The sequence below is a fragment of the Bos grunniens genome, chromosome 14 (genome assembly GCF_055505025.1).
Source record: "Bos grunniens cultivar Pamir isolate PY7600 chromosome 14, Bosgru_T2T1.0, whole genome shotgun sequence".
NCBI classification, from domain to species: domain Eukaryota; kingdom Metazoa; phylum Chordata; class Mammalia; order Artiodactyla; family Bovidae; genus Bos; species Bos grunniens.
The window spans coordinates 15,631,997-15,640,669 of NC_141178.1; the positions used below are offsets into that span (position 1 = coordinate 15,631,997).

Consider the following 8,673-nt stretch of genomic DNA (forward strand, 5'->3'; position numbering starts at 1 on the left):
TCTCCTTGCAGTCCAAGGGACTCTCAAGAGTCTTTTCCAACACCACAGTTCAAAAGCATCAATTCTTCAGCGCTCAGCTTTCTTCACAGTCCAACTCTCACATCCATACATGACCACTGGAAAAACCATAGCCTTGTTTAGTTATTAGCAAATCAAACAACCTCATTATAAAACAGCCTCACCTAGTATTATGGGTTTAGTTATGTCTCCTACAAAAAGATATTTTGGAGTTCTAACTCCCAGTCCCTCAAAATGTGACCTTATTTAGAAATAGAGTCTTTGCAGGTGTAATCAAGATAAGGCCACAGGGTGGGCCCTAGTCCAACATGACTTGTGTTCTTATAAAAAAGGAAAATTTGGACACAGACACACATGGGGAGGGCTCCGTGTGAAAACGAAGGCAGAGATCAGCAGGATGCGTTTACAGTCCAAGGAACACCAAAGACCGGCAGGAAATCACCAGCAGCTGGGAGAGGCATGGAGCAGATGCTCCCTTATGATTCTCAGAAGGCACCAACTTCCAAACCCTTGTTGTAGGGCTCCTGGCCTCCAGAACTGTCCAAGAACCCATCTCTGTTGTTTAAGGCACCTGGTGGGACTTTGTCAGAGCAGCCCTGGGAAGTAAGACAGGCAGCTCACCTGGAAACCAAGACCCCAGACAGACAACTCCAAGGGTCCAGGCAATTCTGTACCTGGACTTTTCCTGACGAAATGATTCCAGGGCTCAAGGCTATTTGCTAAGAGAAAAAAGCGAGAATTTGGGCTATTTTCATTCAAATGTTCCTTGTTTTCTTTTTCCCTTTAGCTCTTTCTGGAATAGAGTAGTCATAAAATGGATATAATGCCATTATTAACATCATTATCAGCAATTCACACGTACAGATCTTAGTGAGAATTAGATTTTAATGTCTCCTAACACCGTGGAGTGCCGGAGCCAGCTACACCCAGCTAATTCGTGGCGACAAAACTGGTTATGCCAATGCATGATTTATTTTTACTCCTATAGAAAGTTGACACTTTATTCATTAAACTGCTCCCTTTAACACATTTCTAAATCATTGCTTTCCACTCTGATCCAGTCTAGTTCTCATTTCTGAATTTCAGCTGGAGTGGCTTTGATAATGAATTCTTTTTTTACCTGACAAGAGAAGTTAAAACCTTCCCCTCCTGAACATTTAAAAGGGAAATTCAGGCCCTTTTTTGTCAGGCTGTTTATCATATCTCGCAAATACTCAAATCCATTTCCTTTGGAAAAGGTTTGTCTTTCTATGACAGGCATATAAAAAGGTTTTATTACAGTACCTCATTCATTGGCACTGCTGAGCCCAAAGATAAAAAAGGAATTCATTTTCTGGATTTTCCTTGAATGTCAGCTCTATACGTTTCTTCTATTATCAGAGTTCTTAACCCAAGAAGAATGGAGGAGAAGGAGAATTCAAGTTAATATACAATATCAAGCTCCATTATTGACTAACATGAATATCGGAAAATCCCAAGATAAAATATGAATTTAAATGAAAGTGGTAAAGACAAAACAAAAATCTCTGTAGGGATTTAATGGCAAGCACTCATTGGGTTTACTTGAGACATGCTACACTGCATGGCTCCCCAAATCTGGAAAATCATTTCAGCATCATTTTTTAGGTATAGCCTGATCTGTCAGTTACAGCGTAGAGCAGTGCCGCTCAGGCTTAAATGTGTATGTAAACCACCACAGGGGCTGCTTAAAATGCAGATTTATATTCAGTATATCGAGGCTGGAGGCTGAGACTGCATCTCTGAACGGTTCTGGAGTGATGCAGGTGCCACAGGTCAGGGACAGCGCATGGAGTAGCCAGGGCTAAGGCCAAAGCAGTGTGTTCCAGGTCAGAATGGAAACATTGGCTTCACTCTAACCCTTAAGCCGAATTTGTCAGAATAACATAATTATGTCTTGAAATTACATCACAGACTGCAGTCCCAATCTCATACTAATTTTCACTCGCTCTTGGGATGCACCATTGTCTGGGCATGTCTGATGGGCTGGTGGAGATGCTGTGTCTGGTGCTGACACGGGTCAGCCCCATGGACTTAGGGCTGATGCTGTTAGAGAAAGCTGCAGACAGAAACCCAGGAAGATGTGTGCAGTAGGGACCTGGGAGACTCAGAGACCCCGCAGGGGAGAAGGGCACACACCATGGTGCAGAGCACAGCTTCACCTCTGCATGGAGGTTTTGTGCAGGAAAACTGCAGAGGGGCTGGGCACCATAGCCACCCTTAGGGTTTGCGAGGTGAGAAGCATTAGGAGACTACACTGTTGGGGCAACAACAAGAGGGTCCAAAATAGAAACCCAGCTCAGTTCACTGGGATGACCCTAAGGGATGGGATGGGGAGGGAGGTGGGAGGGGGGTTCAGGATGGGGGACACATGTACCCCCATGGCTGATTCATGTCAGTGTATGGCAAAAATCACTACAATACTGTAAAGTAATTTGCCTCCAATTAAAATAATTAAAAAAAAAAAAAAAACCAGCTCATAAGCTCCCAGCAAAGCCTTGGTAGCAGTCTGAATGGGGCTGGCTCATTCATTACACACTGGAGTACAGGGCTGTGGTACCTATAGTGGTGAGGCAGGAGCAGGGCCAGTTGAGTCCCCATCCATATAAATGCAGGAGGCTTGAGGAGGCTTGGGTTACACTCGCTTCTAGAGGCAGGGGGCTTGAAGCAACGTAGTATGGATGGCTCACTGCCAATCTATCTCTGTGTCTGGGAAAACAACTCAAGCACAAATAGTAAGTCTTCAAATGATGAGGCATGGGTACACCTTTCAGTTGTAGACATCTCTCATTTCATAAGTCACTGAGATGGCCAATCTCCAGATCATAAAAGGTAAGTACAGTGTAGGGATAAAAGAGGGGCTTCTCTGATGGCTCAGACTGTAAAGAATCCGCCTGCAATGCAGGAGACCTGGGTTTGATCTCTGGGTTGGGAAGATCCCCTGGAGAAGGGCATAGCAACCCACTCCAGTATTCTTGCCTGAAGAATCCCCATAGACAGAGGAGCCTGGCAGGCTACAGTCCATGGGGTCACAAAGAGCTGGACACAACAGAGTGACTAAGCACAGAACAGGGATAAAAGAGATTGGGGGAGGGGAAGGGACCACCAGTTTAATCTCTAAAACACCAAAGTACGGAGCACAGTAACCAAGTGAAGTTCAATAAAGGATAAATGATAAAATTCAGCTTTCAGCCAACCTTGCTAAGTCAAGACATGTTCAGTAAACTTCTGTCCCTCAACCTGCCCACGTGGGTTGGGAGCATCTTTGTCATCTTGAAACGCTGCTTTTAGTGACTTTTCCATTCCATTGATTGCTGGTCCTTTCTTCTTGCCTGAAAAAGATGGAGAACAATTTTGGTAACAGGAACAAAGTGATGCAGAAGTACCTGAAATTCCTTCTATCTGTTATTCATTTATTACTACAATCAGACAAACAAACCAAAGACCCTGTCTGTCCACCGGCAGCACCAAAGGTTTCCACTGGACCCTGAGAAGTGAGCCACTCAGAGCAGAGGGACGCAGGGTGGTGCTGGAAGTCATTGCAGTGGGAGGCAGAGCAGAAACCTCAGGGCAACCTCTGGGTAGCACCACCCAGGGAGAGAAATCTCACATGTTTGCAGGGTCTGAGCATACTCATGACCAGTTATGTGAGGCCTCTAGGTTAACCTTTATGGAAACTGGTGTATGTCCTTGCTAGGGTTTTTAGTCATTCTGATGCTTAGCTGCAGAAGTTCAAGCCCATATGATGCTTCATTCCCACCCCCACCCACAGCTCCATCATACTAATCATGTGACCTATGTCCTCAGTTTCCTCTTCTGTGAAATGGGAATCTAACAGAACCGACTGCACAGTGTTGTTAAGAAAATAAGTGAATGATGTATAGAAAGGCTCAGTGCAGCACCTGGCATACTGTAGGTGCTCCAAAAATGCTGGTGCAGTTTTTGCCCTGCCCTGCAGGAGACAGGAGCGCATCTTGGTTAGAAGCATAGGCTGAGGAGTCAGACTGTCTGGGTGTGCAGTCTCATCTCCAGTGCTAACCACTGACAAGTTAATCAACTGTTCTCTGCCTCAGTGTCCTCTCCTATGTAATGAGGATGATCATAACTGACCACCTCACAGGGTGGTTTTGTTAAAAGACCAAGTGCGATAATCCATGGAAAGTACTTAGTACCCAGTACCTGATACACAGTAAGTACTTCTATTACTTCGCCAATAAAGGTCCACATAGTCAAAGCTGTGGTTTTTCCAGTAGTCATGTATGGATGTGAGAGTTGGACTATAAAGAAAGCTGAGTGCCGAAGAACTGATGCTTTAGAATTGTGGTGTTGGAGAAGACTTGAGAGTCCCTTGAACTGCAAGGAGATCAAACCAGTCAATCGTAAAGGAAATCAGTCCTGAATGTTCATTGGAAAGACTGATGCTGAAGCTGAAACTCCAATACTTTGGCCACCTGATGCAAAGAACTGACTCATTGGAGAAGACCCTGATGCTGGCAAAGATTGAAGGCAGGAGGAGAAGGAGACGACAGAGGATGAAATGGTTGGATGACATCACCGACTCGATGGACATGAGTTTGAGCAAGCTCCGGGAGTTGGTGATGGACAGGGAGGTCTGGCGTGCTGCAGTTCATGGGGTCACAAAGAGTCAGACACGACTGAGCCACTGAACTGAACTGAACTGATTACTCCCTTACTACGCTAACCTGGAACCTTTTTTTTATTTTTTTTTTTTACTAGGCAAAGAATTTTATTTATCTTTGTCTCAAACTTTATTCTTAGGCTTCTTCAGCTTAATTAGCTGCAAAGAATGAATTGTGTACAAGCAAAAACTGAAAAGAGCTGCAGTGTCCAGGGGCTTAGGCTTAAAAATATTAGAGATCTAGATTTTATCAGATCCATAAACAAAATTTTAAAAAGCAGTCATAATATAAAATAGCAGCTCACAGTAACTTCTTCAAGATTTATCTTCTCCAGAAGTTAACTCAATTGTTTGCTTCATTCTTGGAAGCCTCATCAAAATTCTCCACAAGATCTGGAACTTCATCATCCTCCTCTCCAGTGGCAAGCGGTGATTTCCCATCCACAGATTGTTTGGGCAGAGCTTCAGCCAGTCTCCTTAAACTGGTCAGACTGTCTGCACCAAGTTGGTTTAAGATGCAGGGGAGCATTTCTGTCTGTTGTCTTGTCTCAGCGTGGCCTGTAATGGTGAAAGTGTTTGCTGCCAGAGATGCCTGAATTTTAGGGTTCTTAAAGTGGATCACTGTTCCTTGATTTGTGAACATATTCACCTCTTCAATACCAGAGATATTGTTTACCCCTAACTTCTTTAAAGAGAACTGAAGTTTTATGTCATCTGCTGTGGCTGTCCTATGAACCACCTTCTTCTTTCTGCGAGCAGTTCCTTTCCCACCGATGAGCACTGGTGCCTGCAGTTTGGAGAGTTTCTCTTGGTTCATGATAGTTTTTTTCATCTTGTTGGAGCGGAAATGGGGCCACACGGGGGACTAGGGTTGGCACTCAGGTGGTCTCGGGCAGACCAGCTGAGGTTAGGCGCACACGCGGGGCCTCCCTCTAGCTGCCATCTTGCATCCCCGCGTGACCTGCAACCTTTAAAGACAAAGCAGCTTCCAGTTGAGCTTTGTGCAAAATGTCACAAACCAACACCCTGCTGCAAGTCACTCACCCAGTGGCATCGTTCCTCTATTCACCCTGTGGTTTATTTCTTTTTTATCTATGTCAGGTTTTAGTTGCATCATGTGGCATCTTTCATTGGGGCACACACTCTCCAGTTGTGGCGCACAGGAATCCCACTCCATGGGATTCCATGACACAGAGGATCTTAGTTCCCCCACTAGGGATCAAACCTGCATCTCCTGCATTGCAAGGTGGCTTCCTAACCACTGGACCACCAGGGAATTCTCTATTCATACTGTTTTTAAGGATGCTACTTGTTTGTCCCAGTCTCAGTGGAGACAAAAGTAAAGTCGCTTTCTCCAACTATACTTTACACTCCCAGACAGAGAGCTGAGTCAAGGGAGGAGAGGTAATTTTCTGAAGCCTTGGTGAAATCTTTACCTAAACCTTATAAACACTGCAAAACATGTGGAGGGTTTTTGGATTTTCCCCACCTGCCAGCTCCTCACACTTTATCTAAGGAATAAAGACATACACTTAGGTAAATGTGGAGATTTTAATAAAAAGATTCTGCCCCTTTTGCTTTTTGGTATCAAAATTATTTCCCAGAATCCTCTGCTGCTGCTGCTGCTGCTGCTGCTAAGTCGCTTCAGTTGTGTCCGACTCTGTGAGACCCCATAGACGGAAGCCCACCAGTCTCCCCCGTCCCTGGGATTCTCCAGGCAAGAACACTGGAGTGGGTTGCCATTTCCTTCTCCAATGCAGAATCCTCTAGTAGACTGTAAATAAGCCTTTTTTGAGAATCCCTTTCACTGGGAGCTGCCTTCTCTCTAAAGCATAATGAAAGGGTGGGCAAGGGGCACAAGGATTTCTAAACCTAGAAATCCTCCAAGAAAAGATTCATGGGATTCACAGGCCAGCAACACAAAACCGGAAATCTCATCTGAGAAGCTTATTCCATTACAAGTTTTCAGAAATTACGAAAACTAGTAAAAATAGTAGAAGAAGACCAAACTTACAGCTGGCAGTCAAGGCTAGCTCGAGGCGTGTTCGTCCAAGACCCTCTACTCTTCTGCCATCCCCTCGCCTACAACTTTCAGAAACCTCCTCCCCTACGACACTCCAGCCCCCCACCCCACCCCCAACACACACCCACACTCCATATTCTTAATACCCTCCAAATGTCTAGGATTTGTGGTAGGGAACATTACCCCTATCCTAGATCTGTTCTCGTCCTTCCCTTTATTAAAACTTACCCACGCCAGGCCCACACTCACTTCTATGGAAAATGACTCAAAACCTATGTTACACTGAGGCCGTAGAGATGTTTGCTTATGTGATAGGATTTAAAGCACACTGTCCTGAATGTTCTCTGCCCCCACTATAAAGTCCTCTCCCACACTCCTCCCACAGGTCCTCAAATACTGTCAAAGGAGTTTTTGCTGCATTGGAGTCAATCTCCACCATTTCTATGAGCCTTCTGTTGAATTACAGTGAAGTCATAACCAGGAATAACAGGCTTAAAGACAATGGACCAAAAGACAGAGAAGTTGTAACAGAATAGTAAAAATCGGAAAAATAGATCTAGAGCTTAAGGAACTATTTTCTTTAAAAAGAGCAGAAATGCTGCTTGACTCAACAAGGGATGACGTAGTGGCCCTAGGTTACAGGGAAAGGCCCCAAAGAGAAAGGGACATGAGAAAGGATTAGGAAGAAATCCCCATTTCACAGTCCTGCTCAGCGCCAGGTCGGTGGTAGAGCACAAGTGGAACAGCCGTCGGATAAAGTACTCCTCGTTTCAGTATGGCGGATAAAGTACTCCTCGTTTCAGTATGGCGGATAAAGTACTCCTCGTTTCAGTATGGCGGATAAAGTACTCCTCGTTTCAGTATGGCGGATAAAGTACTCCTCGTTTCAGTATGGCGGATAAAGTACTCCTCGTTTCAGTATGGCGGATAAAGTACTCCTCGTTTCAGTATGGCGGATAAAGTACTCCTCGTTTCAGTATGGCGGATAAAGTACTCCTCGTTTCAGTATGGCGGATAAAGTACTCCTCGTTTCAGTATGGCTAACGTGTCACCCTCCACTGTCTTGTCCCCATCTCTTCCTCTGCTCTTGCTCCACCCAGTGAACTTCTCCCTAAAACCAATCAAAACGTGTACTTTCCTTTAAATAAATGACATCAATATGGGAATCCAGTACTGCAGCAGGAGAGCAAGGGATGCATTCTGATAAGGAGATGGGACCTTTCAACAGGTTTCTCAAATCACTACATTGTTGGGACAGCTTGTTTCATTCTACACAAGACCAGGTTGGTTGCTTTCATTCTATTTGTGTCCTAAAGAGCCCAAGTAGAGTCCCTTCATTCAGCAAATAGGTATTGATTACCCATCACATGCCAGATACTGTAAGTCTTGGGAGATCCAAACATAAAGCCATATTGCTGACTTCAAGGACCTTATGTGCTGGTAAATTGACTCTCAAAAAATTCTTAGCCCTGATTTTGTAGCTTTTGCCAAATTTCATGATGTAAATATGGCCATTATGGGCAACATCAAGCTACCCATGGTTTCCCAGGTGGCGCTAGTGGTAAAGAGCCTGCCTGCCAATGCAGGTAGACTTAAGAGATGCAGGTTCAATCCCTGGGTCGTGAAGATCCCTGGAGGAGGGCACGGCAACCCACTCCAGTGTTCTTGCCTGGAGAATCCCAGGAACAGGGGAGCCTGGTGGACTGCTGTCTATGGGGTCGCACAGAGTCGGACACGACTGAAGTGACTTAGCATGCACCTTTGATTTAACAGCAGGCTCACAACACTCTGGAACATGTAACATAATACTTGGTTCAGGTATAACCACTGAACCTCACAGTGGAATGAGGGAGACAAGAACATCAGGATACAGGGGCAAGCACAGTGTGCCATGGAACCACACAGGTAAGTGACAAGTCCTACCTGCAGAGCATCACAGAAAATAAAGAAAATCTTAGTCTCCAGTCACTGAAGT

At 44.9% G+C, this 8,673-nt stretch overlaps 1 pseudogene across 1 annotated transcript; it reads right to left on the bottom strand.

The window, feature by feature from the left end:
* Positions 1-4,747: 4,747 nt before the first annotated feature.
* On the bottom strand, positions 4,748-7,806 carry LOC147359086 (transcription factor BTF3 pseudogene; annotated as a pseudogene). Its single transcript, XR_015140526.1, has one exon. The product of XR_015140526.1 is annotated as a transcription factor BTF3 pseudogene (transcript).
* Between the last annotated feature and the right edge of the window lie 867 nt (positions 7,807-8,673).